At 40.3% G+C, this 13335-nt stretch overlaps 2 protein-coding genes across 6 annotated transcripts in view; one reads left to right on the plus strand and one right to left on the minus strand.

The window, feature by feature from the left end:
• Positions 1-13335, minus strand: part of LOC132956355 (sex comb on midleg-like protein 2) — a 486888-nt gene that overhangs the window by 419120 nt on the left and 54433 nt on the right. The gene's annotated exons all lie outside the window — the stretch shown is intronic.
• The window catches only part of nhsa (Nance-Horan syndrome a (congenital cataracts and dental anomalies)), a 78741-nt gene that overhangs the window by 49532 nt on the left and 15874 nt on the right, over positions 1-13335 (plus strand). The window lies entirely within an intron of this gene.

Here is a 13335-nt window from a genome sequence, read left to right on the forward strand (position 1 = left end):
AACATCTTGACTTTTGAATGCTAAAAAGCACTTTTAGACGACAGTTTGATCGCCCTGAAAGATTACCATGCAGCCTGTCTAGCAGCTGCAAGCTGGAGAAATAAACTGGAACATTTTTAAAAGTGACTGATACAACCCTCTAACAGCTCCAAACAATTATCTTTGTGGTGAGTTATAAGCTTGTCGTGGTTTATTTTCTCAGGGCGGTAATTGTGAATAAAAGCTTTGATTTTACTCATAAACATCAGACAGTTATAACTTTCGATGTTACAATGTGCTTTGATGCTGATTTAAGCCAGTCCGTGTTGCTGTGACTGTGATAGAGGGTAAGTGGAGTGAATGAGTGTCCATTGAGTTGGTAATTCACTCCGGTGTTTACTGACCCGCCGCTCTTTGTGCAGGCCTCATAATGAGGTGTCTGCAGGTCAGGAGGTAAACGGGCTGCTGAATGCAGACCCTGCCCCGCGCTGACCCCGCTGAGTGTGCAGAGAGAGGAGAGTGACATGAAACGCTTTGAGTTCAGAGTCCCCCCCGTTCAGCGTTTGTCATGTGTCGCCTTTTTCTTTTGATTACTCAGCAAATGTGAGACACAGAGTGCTGAACGAGAGGGTCAAGATGTGTGGAGAGGAAAGGGTTAACAGCAAGCATCTGAAGTAGCAGCAGAGAGTTTGTGAAGTGGGTTTGACGGTGGTGGATCTGCTGACAGTCAAAAAAAAAAAAAAGATTTCATGATTGTTATTCCACTGGGGCTTATAAATGTAAATGAAGATTTAATGACATGAAGTGAGGAAACAGAAGAAACTCCCTCTGGTCTTGTGTGAGCTGCTCAGTGTGATATATGAGCGATTGCATTTCATAAGTGAATGAAAGAATCGACCCTCCCTGAATGTGATGATTCTGACCGCTGCGCCTCAGTCTGCTGATGTTAGTAGAACTCAATCAGTAAGTCCAACAACAACTGTTATTTACAGTTTATTGGTCATGTCAGGCATTTTTAAACAAAATCACATGTCAAAGTATTAATCGTATGGATTGTTGTTCAAACAGTATTACATTTTGAAGACATCAGCTGTGTCTTATATACAAACTAAATGTGGCGTCATGTTGAGTATGAGGTTGGATTCTAAATCATAGTATGCAATTTTTTCGTGTCTGGATGTATACTAAGATAGGCCAGACTTATAGGTCGATGAAACGGGAGCTCACTTGTCCTGACATCCTGATAACAGGGACGTGGTTTTTTTTGTTTGTTTTTTACCCTTTTTGGACATTTTTTAAGCATAAATGCTCGATTAATTAATGAAGAATGATGAGAATGTATAATAGTTGCAGTTGCAGCTGTAACTGTTTGAACAACCTCTACGGGTTATGTAAGTATAGTTAAGTGTTTATAAAAAGTTGTTTCAGCTGCAGAGTCAACCTGCAGAACCACTTTTAACTTTGTTTCTTTTGCATAAATAATGTTTGGAAAGTGTCGTGTATCATGTTGAGTGCTAATAAATAATTTTGCAGACTTCTTTTAACATAAACATCTTATCATTTTATCCACCCAAATACACAGAAGCATCTACATCTAACAGTGGACATTTGGACGAGGCGAGACTCTGGCTTTAGTTTGGTTCAGGGTGGGACGTGTACCAAAACTGAATCAGAGCTTTTTCAGTTCAAGTGACTCCTACTTTGAGAGAATAGCAGTTCATAGTAGGAGGATCAAAAACAAAACATGTTCTACAAAGGAACTGCAAAGTGTTGTTGAATCACTATTTTGTTGTCACTATTAACAACCCTTTAAAAAAAATATTTTCTATTTTACGTAATCTCTCATCATTTGCTCTGGAACGTGCAAATGTAATGTTAGTGTCAAATAAAGTGTGTCATGACGCTCTGACATAATCGCTCTGCTCTTAACCGTTCTATAAAACACACCACACACTCCTATGAACACTTCAAGCGCACTTAAATCTTTATGAAGGAAATGTTTTCCGAGGATGTCAAGACATTTTAACCGACACTTAACACGTTCTTCTCCCTTTTCTGAAACGTCCAGAATCTGCTTTCTCTTTCTGGCTGGTATCGTGTCTGCCCTGCAGTACGAGGCGTTCTGGAGGTTTTTGAAATGGAAAGTATTTCAAAGCCACCGCAGCCTGCTGTTGGACTTTGTAGTTCTTAATAAGAAGCAGCTGAGAACACAGGCCTCAGTATTACCACAGCGCTCATCCTTTGCATCTGCAGGAGGATGTCAGCGTGCGGCGGCAACATGTTTCGGATTTTATCCAGAATAATTCTGACTCAGAGTTGTTTGGGCACCGAGCGTGTGTTTATGAATCAGACAAACATCAGAAATGTTATAGCCCTGTTGATAAGCTTTGAGGTTCAGGAAGTGAGTGATGGGATTTTTCCTGCTGTTGAAATATTTTTTTTTGGCTCTCTAAGCTTTGGGTATGGAGCTCCATGTGTTTGTACATTCCAGTTTTCTGATTCAGACTCTAAATATGTGAAGTGTACAGAAGCCCTGAGAGGCAAAGGGGGAATAAAGTATCTGTTATTCATTTGATTTGTATCATCTTAATAGTTTCTGTGTTTATGGCGTTACTACATGAGATAAATCTAAGTTCCTTAATCTTTTATAAACATAATATATAGGAATACATTTTAGCAGACAAATTTCAGCTATGTGATACCTTTTTTTCAGATTGTGAAAACATGTGGAAACAGTTTTAACAGGTGAAGAAAAGGTTGGTTGTAGCTCTTGTGTCTCTTCTGGTAAAAAAGTCAGGGAAAGAAGGACTGCCAAAAAGTGTTAGAGTGAAAAAAGAAAGAGTAACGTGTACGTTTTTTCACTTGTGCAGTTTTCACAGTCTGAATTTTTGATATTCTTTTAATAGTTGTTTCGTTTCTTATTTTCTTGGAATCCATGACATCAGGTGGAAAACAAGGGTTTTTTTGCACCTAAAAAATGAAGGGGTTTTTTTGCCTTAGTTTTAATGTTTGCATGCAGGACGACATTAGTGTCCAACAGAAAGACACAACAGTAATGTTATCTATCTTGACACCTATAATATAAAGGAGGTAGCCAGTGTGTGTTTAGATGACGAGGATGAAAGAAAACAAATGAATGCTTTCAGTCCCATTTAAAACATGGAGAAGTTGTGCAAGTCTGCCTCTTGTGGAAAAAATGAGTATTACAGCAACACACACTTTATTTTTAATTTTACTTTTATTTTAGTTATCACAGATAAAAAAAGGTTCATTAATACACCTTTATTTTATCAGCTTACACTTAGTTTCAACTGTTAAATACCTTAATTAAATGTGTCATATGATCAAAGAAAGGCTTATATTTCTCTTGACAGTTGGTTTTCTTCTGGTTGTGTAAAGGGAAGAAAGGAATATGGCACTGAGAAAGATTAAGCTGACAAAAGATTAAGCTGCAAGAGATAATCAGACAAAATTAATCAAAAAAAGAAAACATAAAACAGATCAGCATCATTTCTTTCCTCATGTCCCCTCAGGGCTTCCGTAACAGTGTGACAAGATCTCATTGTTTATTGAGCGTTAATCTTTTATAACGGAAACTGTGATATCTGATGGGATTCCCCCTCTTCTTCTTCGTTTCCTCCCTCACTTCCCCTCCGGGCTCAGCGACGGTTCGGTGGTTTCGGGCTCTGGTCCAGAAAAACTGAGCGTACAGAAAAGTCTCCTGAAGCACAAGTCTGATTTATTCTTTTGCAGCAGACAAAGTTTTCGTGTGTGGGCTTGTGTTGCTGCCAGCTTCGTGCTGACGCTGTGACCCAAAGCCAAGAATATACAGAACGACTTTAGAGCTCTGCAATTAAACCAGAGCAGCAGCTTCACACACCTGTGGGACTTCTCCTGCTGTGGTGATGTCATCCTCCATGTCCAGATGAAGAATAAAAAAGGGTGATTTATGAGGTTATAAATAGAATCAGCAGTGATTTATCTCTGAGTAATTAAACGTCCGGTGTTGAGCGACAGTCAAATCACTTCAGGAAGCAGACCAGAGGTTTGATTACAGCTCTGCAGCATCAGCCTGAGACAAAGCCTCATTTACCCCCCCAATAACTCCTCCTTCTTCCCAGCATCACATTCCTCACAGAGGTCACAGGGCCCACCTGCTCCCCCACATCAAAGCTCCAGGTGGGCCGGGTTTGGAAAGGTGCGGTGGGATAAATGTGCAGACTATTGACAGGGAGAGAAGAAAATAGTTCCACTTTCTTGCACTACAAAGCACCTAGAATTAATCTAGTAGAGTTTGCATCCTGTGTTGTTCTGCCTGTGTAATTATGCAGTCCATTATGTACGGTCTCTTTAGTATTTGTTGAATATTAAAGACCATTTAGGGATCAGGCATCACAAAGTAGCTTTGGCTGTAAATGTTGTAGCGTAAGGTAGTCTTAACGCCTTCAATACCACAGACGTATAGATACTGAATATTGGAGAGTTTCTTGTATTTGATTAACACAAATTACAGGTACAGTGTCTAAACTGCACAAAACATTGGCATTGTTTCAGTACCAAAAAACAGTGTGCAGGACTTTGCCTGAACTATTTGATGGATTCATTTCTCTCCTATGCATCTGTCTTTAACATTTAAAGACTCTTCAATACCATCGATCATTAAAATAACAGAGACTGTATTTTTTTTAACTCTTGGTATCGAAAAAGAATCAAAGTTTCCAAAATGTGAAAACCTTACTTTAAGTCAGAGACACAAGGAAAGAGTTCTAGTTTTTTTTTTACTTAATTGCACCTATTTAATTAGTTTGCATCTCGTATGGCTCTGTCTGAGTTGTAGCTGAGTTTGTTTTTTTTGGCTGTTTTATGTTGATATTTAAGTATTTTGAAGGCCCATTTATGGACAGGCATTGCAAATTAAATCATCCTGTAAATGCTTTAGTCAGCATGTGATATCAATGTATTTACTTCAGACTTGTCCCTAAACACATAAATAAAAGAGATAAGAGATAATATCGGCATATCCAGTGACAATCGGTATCAGCTAATTTTATTGCAGATATGCGCCGATATTACTCGATGTATTCACCAGTCAAACAGCATTTTATTTTAGTTTTAAAGTATTACACTAGCAGTTCTCTTTCAACAGCAGAGGGTGCTATAAGTATTACAATAACCATTATCACCCTCCAGAGTGTCGAGCGTTGATGCACGTACGTACAGTTACTTTCCAGTTGAGTGACCATCCTGTCTAAGTTAAACTGCATATCTTTTTGATAGCTGCATTTGAGGGATCAACACAAAAATGTGTATATCTATCTATCTCTAGATTGACCATAGATCAAAGAAAGATATCGGCCGATATATCGGTATCTGATTTTTCTCTCCCCATTACCTTTATATTGGTTTCAATCTGGATTATAATCACCTGGTGTAACTTTAAATGAGGTTGTAACTGGTGGCCTGAGTTATGAACTGTGGCAATGAGTTAGAAAGATATTGGCATCAGGCATGGGGGCTTAAATGACGTGGAGTCATTGGTTGCATTATAGGGCTCAAGGGATTTATGAATGGGTCTCTAGATCTGCTTTAATAGTAGAGACTTAATGCACAAGGACTGGTATGTTTTTCAACTTGGCGTCTTTACAGATTAGTAGTTAAAAACTCTCACAGACAACAAAAGAGCCACTCTGAGATGTATTCTTGTCTGGCTTCTTGCTCCGTCACTCTCACTTTTCTCCTCTCATCCTCTTCTATCATCGTCTTCATCTCTGAGCTCAGATCTGTGACGGGAGAGATTTGCCTCCAGGGCTCTCTGCCGGAAAGCTGAGCTGCAATTACCCGCCTCTCTGAGGAAAAAGTACCACCTCGACCCAAAGTTACAGAGTTCAAAAACAGACATTTCTCCTTGTGCAAGAAGCAAGAAGACGTTGACGCATTAGTGTAAGGGAAAAAATTGCAAATATCGCTGATGAAGTCATTTGGGCCATTACTATTTCACTTGTCATCAAGCCAATATAACAAACATTTCTTGTTAGTAGCTTCTTAAAGGGGCATGATTTGTTGCTTTTCTCCATTTAATATAAATAAAAATGCTGCTAAACTTCAGATTGAAAACTTCCAACCTAATCAAGGACGCCAGATGGGGAAAACCTTAATGTCATGTTTTTTTTATAGTTTTTTCATCGGCTATATAGAAAACAAAAAATGTGATTTGTGCAATGAAACCCAGAGTTGACATGCTTAAACATTCTGTTTATCATGCCAACAACCCAAACATCCCATACAAAGTTGCAGCACTCCTGGTTTCCTGCAGCAGATCTCCTCAGCAGCTCTGAAGGCTTTAACCTTTTTTTTCCTTTTTTTTTTTAAAATAATTGTAACAGTCTCGTGCTCCACCTGCTGCAGTGGGTCAGCGGCGTCAGCGACATCACCATCAGCTGGGAGGATGTGGGCTCAGAGCGGATTATCAGAGACGGTATTATTGTGTGCCTGCCTGGCATCAGGGCTCTACTCTTTGTGTCAGAGCTCAGAGAGGGACATTCTCCTGCAGAGGAACAGCAGCAGCGTATGGCTTTTCTTTATTCTGGTTTGGTCTTCAGTGACGGCAAGAAATTGTTTCACTTTAGATTTCTTGCAAAAAGAAAGATGCAGAGCTTTCTCTTTGCAAGTTGACGTGCATCTGTTTACATGATATTTCTCTGCACAGACAGGTGAGCAGCATTTCTTTTGTTATATGTTATGCATTTAATTCTTGTGCTTTTAGACTCATTGTGCAGGTAAATGATCAAACAGTAATTTTTTACAACTCTTCTATGATGCACAACACAAAACTAGCCTGTAAATGTTTTAGTGCATTAGGGTGACAAATTGCATGACAATACCACATTTGCATTTGAACGCTGTGACATTGGAGTTACAGATATTGCATCCTTTTTGTCATTCCTCTACACCCTCTGTATTCCCTCTTTGTGAGTTAAGAGGTCGGTGTTGTTTCAGCGGTTCAGATTAACACTGCTGCTGCTCTCCTGCAGAAGCAGACCATAAACAGATTAGTGGTGGACCAAGTCAGAGCGACGGCTGGACCATCTGCACCCAGCGCTCGGTGGGAGAGGGGGGGACACATGGGGAGGGGGGGGGGAGGGGTAGGAGGGAGAGCAGATGTTGCAGTGGAGCTGTAGGTCAGTGTGGCAGCTAGAGTTGTCTGGGGGGGGGGACGCTGCTGTAAGGACACGAGGTGACTGAGGGACACACACTAGACTTATTCAATGTGATCTCAACCTCACAGCTCTGTCATGGCTCTGGGATGCTGCTTTGCACTCTCCTCCACAGGTACTGTATCATTCACTCAGGCTTTAATGGAGCTGCATGTTACCTCCCATTTCTTTTTTGCTCTGCATGCACAACCTCTGATCTCGACCCACAAACATGTCTGCACCCTGTTTGAGGTTCTGTCACAAGCTGTGAGAGCTGAAAGTGTTGTACTTCTTGGCTCATGTGCAGGCTTCTCTTGCTTGTCTTGCTCGGTTATTTTAAACTGTGTTACAGAGTGTGGGCAGAAAGAAATGTTTTGACTTTCAGTTGTTGCTGCTTTTTCATCTCAGTAGAAGATTTCTGTGCTTTCTGAAAAAAGGCTTTCAGGGCAAAACATCAGACACTATTCTTTCTACCTGAAGAGGCTGAAGTTTTTCTACATTCTTTGTGTAAAAATTCACAATGAAAGGGGAATTGAGATGAGTAAAATAATTGGTCTAAAGTGTTTCATACATTTTTGGGCCGACATTACTTGCGTCTTCTGCCTTCTGCTGCAAAACTGTCTGTAATGACTGCAACATAATCCTTTATGAACATGCCCTGCTTGGTATTCAAAGTGTTTGAACATTTCATGGATGGAAAAATACCTTTAAAAAGTGAAAGTGAAAGCCACCAGACTCCACTGAAAAAAGCTACCGTTTTTACCTCACAGAACACAGGAGCTGCTGGTCTACTGCTACCTTGATAAGTTAGTTTGTTTGTTTAACGGTGTCATGTTGGTTTTTAAACACACTTTTGCGTGACACAGGATATTTTACAAAAACATAACAGACTGAGACAGCACTGCCTTGAATCCTCTGTCTCCTGCAACATAAAATGTCTTCTCTTTTTTTCCAATAGAGTTTGGTGGCCTTGAAAAGAGAGTTGTATGGCTGTGTTTGGTTTTAAAAAAGTGTCTTACTCTTGTATAATAAGGTCTGTCTCACTCTGTAGGAATCCTTTCTGTAATCTTTACAAACAGGTACAGTTACAATCTGAGTCCATCAGTGACAGAAACAAACACTTTTTGAATTTTTGTAAAATTACAAAAAAGAAAGAGGTCCCAGGTTTAAAAAATACCAGAACTGCTCCTTATCACTTGGAAATGTATGTTATTTGACAAAGTACCTCACAGAAGTTCACAGAGCTGAACGATAACAGTCCTTGCTCACCTGTCTTCCTGTTCTCTGAAGTTCAGCCACGTTTTGTCTTATCTACGTGTGACCTAATGGCGGACATCTGTGTTTTCCCAGGCTGCTGGCAAATTGTAGGTGTGTGAGCGTGGGTGTGAGGGTTTGGCTCCTTGTCTAGGCCGATGCAGAGTAAATTACAAGGCAGAGGCAGTCTGAGGATTGAGGCTTTTCATTTCATCCCCCCTTTCTGCTGCTCCCGGCCTGCAGGCAGCGTTGATAACTGTGGAGACGTCACTGAGGGATGATCCTGCTGCAGATGAAGAGGTGGAGGAGAGATCGATGAGCTTTGTCACAGTGCAGATATTAAGAGTATGTGATGTCCACAGGAAGATTCTCAGAGTAAATAGGTTACAAATACGGAAAAGTAAACCAGTGGAGGGCCGCCACCTGAAAGTCGACTTTTCAAATAATCAGAGGAACACTAGTAGAAGCCAAATCTCTGCACTTTTTGTTTTTTGGCTAGAAAATTGTAGCGTAGAGCAAAAAGCATGACATGCTGTTAAATTTACAAATGAAGTCTAAAAATCAGTGACATGAAGAAGAAGTCTAAGAAAGTGGGGGCTTGAAATGATTTGATGTCTAGCCAACATGGAGCACTTAAAAAAACTTGTGACTTTTAAATAAAAGTTGATCTTACGAGTTGAACCTCAAGCTCAAGTAGACTGATGAAGGGATTTGGGGTACGAAAAAAAAAAAAAAAGCAACCAGTAGCTAATTCTTTGTTTTCAACAGCCAAATCCAATTCAGCTGACAACTTTCTTTGTCTGATACTTTAGACAAGCTTTGCAAATTTAAAATCTCAGTAAAAGGAAATCAAGCAAAGTGTAAAAGTCTTGTTTTTGTTCACACCTGAGGTCGTGTGGTCAGCGTGTTGACGCTCTCTTGTCCTGGATGTGACAGAAAGAGAAATCTGCTGTGAGGTGAGAGTGATGACTGAAGTTTGATGTGTTTTATTTAAGGTGACAGGTGACCACATGTGGATCTCTGACTACATGAAAACCTCTTTAAAGCCCCTCATGCTCTGTCTGTTCACGTTCATCCTCACTCAACCAAAAGTCTCAGATTCCACTGAACATTGTGAAAGCGAGTGCTGCTGTGTTTGGAGCCGGGGCGGCGCTGGGAGTGTGTTTCCACGCTGTTGTTGTTGTTGTTATTGTTGTCAGCTGGGTTTTCAGTTTCCTGGGTGTCAGTGCGGGGGCCATCAGTTCAGATCACAGCAGGGAGGGAGAGCGGGACAAACAGTGACACAACATGCTTACTCAATTATCTCACCACAGATCACAGCAGACATGCATCACAATGTGCTGAGCTGCTTCAGGATTGAAATACTGTGGCTTTGTGTTGTAAAGTTTTACTGCTGCACACATAAAAAAAAGTGTTACACATTCAAGGAAACACCCAAATTAAAAAGAATCATGGGCTGAGTCAGACGCTTTGAGTTACAATCACTGATTAAAGGAGTAGTTTGGGAACTACAGTCACTCCCTGATTCTTAAATAAATAAATTAGATTAGTGATACTACTTATTACATATTATGCAAGAGGTGGACAGCTAGCTGAGCTCTTTTTAAAGTTCAAAAATACACCTACCAGCACCTCTTATATCACATTTGATCTTGTTTGTGTATCTTGATATATTTAAAAAGTGTGTTCTCAGTAAAGTTTAATGCTTTAACGACGAGTATCTGAGGTGTTGGCAGGGATATTTTTAAGATGTAATCAAAGCAAGGTTATCTTTGTCCCCCACAAGTCCAAAGTGTGAACAAACTGCAGTTCCTCGAATGACCACTTGAGTCTGGCTTCAAAAGTAATTCAGTCCCCCTAGAGATTCTATTTCTAAATAAACATTTTTACAGCCTGGTACAAAAACTGTTTTCGTTTCTGTATAGATCAACTCTCTTATTTGTTATAAATGCAAAGGTGATAGATTTTTCACATGTTTAAACTTGAATGATACTTAAGATTTTTTTTTTTTTAAGTTTTTGAGGTGTGAAACGAGAGTTGCTTCTTCTTCAGCTCGGGTCACCTTGGCTAGTTCAGTCACTGAGCTGGACATTTGGGCTCTGTTGTTGTTGTTGTTCTTGGTGCCTTTTTGAGAATTGTCATGCAGATATCAGCTTTCAAATGTCATGCTGTGTGGTTTATAGCACTAATTAGCTGACATGTTATCTGTGGCTTTGCTCAACATTCCTGGCTGGTTCACTTAGCTTGTTAACCAGCCAATAAGCCAGACAAATAAATAAACTTTAAAGGCTTTGTATGCGATTTTTTTGATCTAGCAGATGTCGCCTTTGAGCACCAGCATGAAACCAAAACAACTCGCGGTGCATTGTTGTGTTAGCATGCTAATGGACTCTGAAAACTCTGAAAACATCACAGACAGTGGGACTCGGGTGTTACACACATTGTAGACAGTCATGACTCACAGAGTTATTTTCAGAGGATATACTTGATTTATATTATATTTAAGTGTGAAAAATCACATAAAGCCTTTAAGCCTTACTTTTAGCAATACTGACTCCTCATCATCTCCACCCTGTCGTCGAAATATTGTAAATTGTGGCTCCAAAAAAACTCTCACAGGGTGATTGACGGTTACCTCTTTATAAGGTAGAAACCTTTGTGTCAGGTCAGGTGTTCCACTGGAAGGGGAAACATTTTTTTGACTTGTGTTAAAGAGGCTAAGGCGACACTTTAAGCCACTGAGGCGCTGCAGCTGGATTAACTTGCTACTGTACCTTATATAGAGGTAACCATCAATCACCCCATGTGATCCATTATACAAAACACTACATATCATTTTCAGAATCTGCTCCTACACTCGTGGTATAAATGCTGCAGAAAGTAAAATTTGGGTAATTTTCTAAAAGTTGTCTCTGATCTCCCTCTTTCTACTGTGAGTTACAGTTTATGAAAATTAAAAAGATTGTGCAAAAACATGACAATATATATGCTCAAGCAATATGAACACGGCATTAAAAAAAGTGTTTTATTACTAAAAAAGCTAGAATGTCTTCTACTCTACATAAATCTACTACTCTACTCTGATAAGTTCATTTCTGGCTTCTCCACCTGAGACAGAGACGGAGCACAGTGTTTGTTTTCAGGTCATGTGGGTCACCTCGGAGGGCTTTCAGATCCCTCTGGGGTTGTTTTATGGAAAGCATGAACTTGTCTCTGAGTGACAGCTAAATAAATCTCCTCTTCTGGGGATTGCATGCATTGTATCAGAGAGAGTACCAAAACCGTCGAGCTGCTAGAAGAAAACTTTCTGTGCGGAGCAGTTTTATTTGCAGCAGGCTGAGCTGCAGTCTAACTCCCTGACCTTTGTTTGATCTGAAGTTGAATTGTGTCTTTTTTTGAGTGAAGCAGACTAAAGTTAGCTCCCGTCTGGGCAGACGTGGAGCGCGTTCAGCTGCAGCTGCTGCTCTCCTGCAGGCAGACATCAGGGTCAGACAGTTTGTTTCAGAAAAGCTTTCAGGTCAAGGACAAGCCCAGAAACGTCCACAAAGTAGGAGAGGACTGATAGATGTGTCTGTCTCAGTTGATCCACATGGACGGAGTCACCTGCAGAGGTGTGTAACATGTTGTCTCACATCAGTGGCTGGCTGACTCTTTTTGTCTGGGTTCAGATTTGTTCTGATAAATGTGTGCAGCTGTAGGCAGTGACTTAGTCCTCGTCATCCTCTGTGTGTAAGAGTAAGGGGGCCCAACATGTCGGCAACCATGTGTGTCTGAATTTGGACTGTCCTTATCTTGAGCCCAACAATGATAGTCATAGCTGCATCTCTTGCTCAAGTTACGTGTGGTAATAATTTGGATGCTAATTTGAGATAGCAAATAACATCTTTAAAAATATACGACCCAAAAGAGAGCAGTAGAACCCTGTCTTTCAGGTCAGACATGTCATAAGAAGCTCTCACTTTATTGTCTATTTTACTATTATTAGGACCATTATTTATAAAATAACCATCAAGCTGGAAGACTTTAAAAAAATTATTTAAACCATACAATTATTAGAAAAATGTTTACTAAGCTAGTACATCAAGTGAGACTTCTTTTTGCACCCAGTGGAGTCGCCCCCTGTAGGACCTTAGACTTCACTTCAATCAATCAATCTTTATTTCTATAGTGCCGATTCATAATGTTATCTCAAGACACTTAACAAAAAGAGCAGGTCTAGACTTCTTTGTTATATTGTTTATAAGACCCAACATTAATCCAGCATGAGCATTAAGCAACATTAAGAAAAGTTGCAGTGGAAAGGAAAAACTTCTTTAAAGAGGCAGAAACCTCGAGCACAACCAGACTCATGACGAACAGCCATCTGCTGAAACTGTGATGGGTTGAGAGGGGATAGAGGACGAGAGAGAGAGAGAGAGAGAGAGAAACTTCAGAGGCCTGGAGGCTACGTCCATTTCTTATATACATCCAATGACCTTACTGTTCTGATCTATTTGCACGATGCTGCTCAGGAAGACGCTTCACTGTTTCAATGTCTTCCACAACTTCAATAAAGATTAGAATCTTAAACTTTAAGTAACTGTTTATGAAGGCTTTATGGGGGGGGGGGTATTTCATTGATCAGTTCTAAGCATACAGCTCCTTTCAGACTCAAACTTTCCCCTCGTTTGGCTCCTCCATGTGTTGTGTGTAACACGAGGAGAGCTCCCTCTGTGTAACCTGAGCAGGTGTGGGGGGGGGGATTAATTCAGATCCTGGTCAGTGTTTAGAGGATGAAAGTCAGAGCTCAGGTTGCAATAGAACCTATTGTTTGGCTGCAGGTAATAGCATTAGCAAACAGGCTATTGTGCCGCCATCGTTGGCTCTGATTGTTGCTTTTCTTTTCAGCTTTTTCTTTCTCAGGGTGCAG

Source organism: Labrus mixtus, chromosome 3, assembly GCF_963584025.1.
Source record: "Labrus mixtus chromosome 3, fLabMix1.1, whole genome shotgun sequence".
NCBI lineage: Eukaryota > Metazoa > Chordata > Actinopteri > Labriformes > Labridae > Labrus > Labrus mixtus.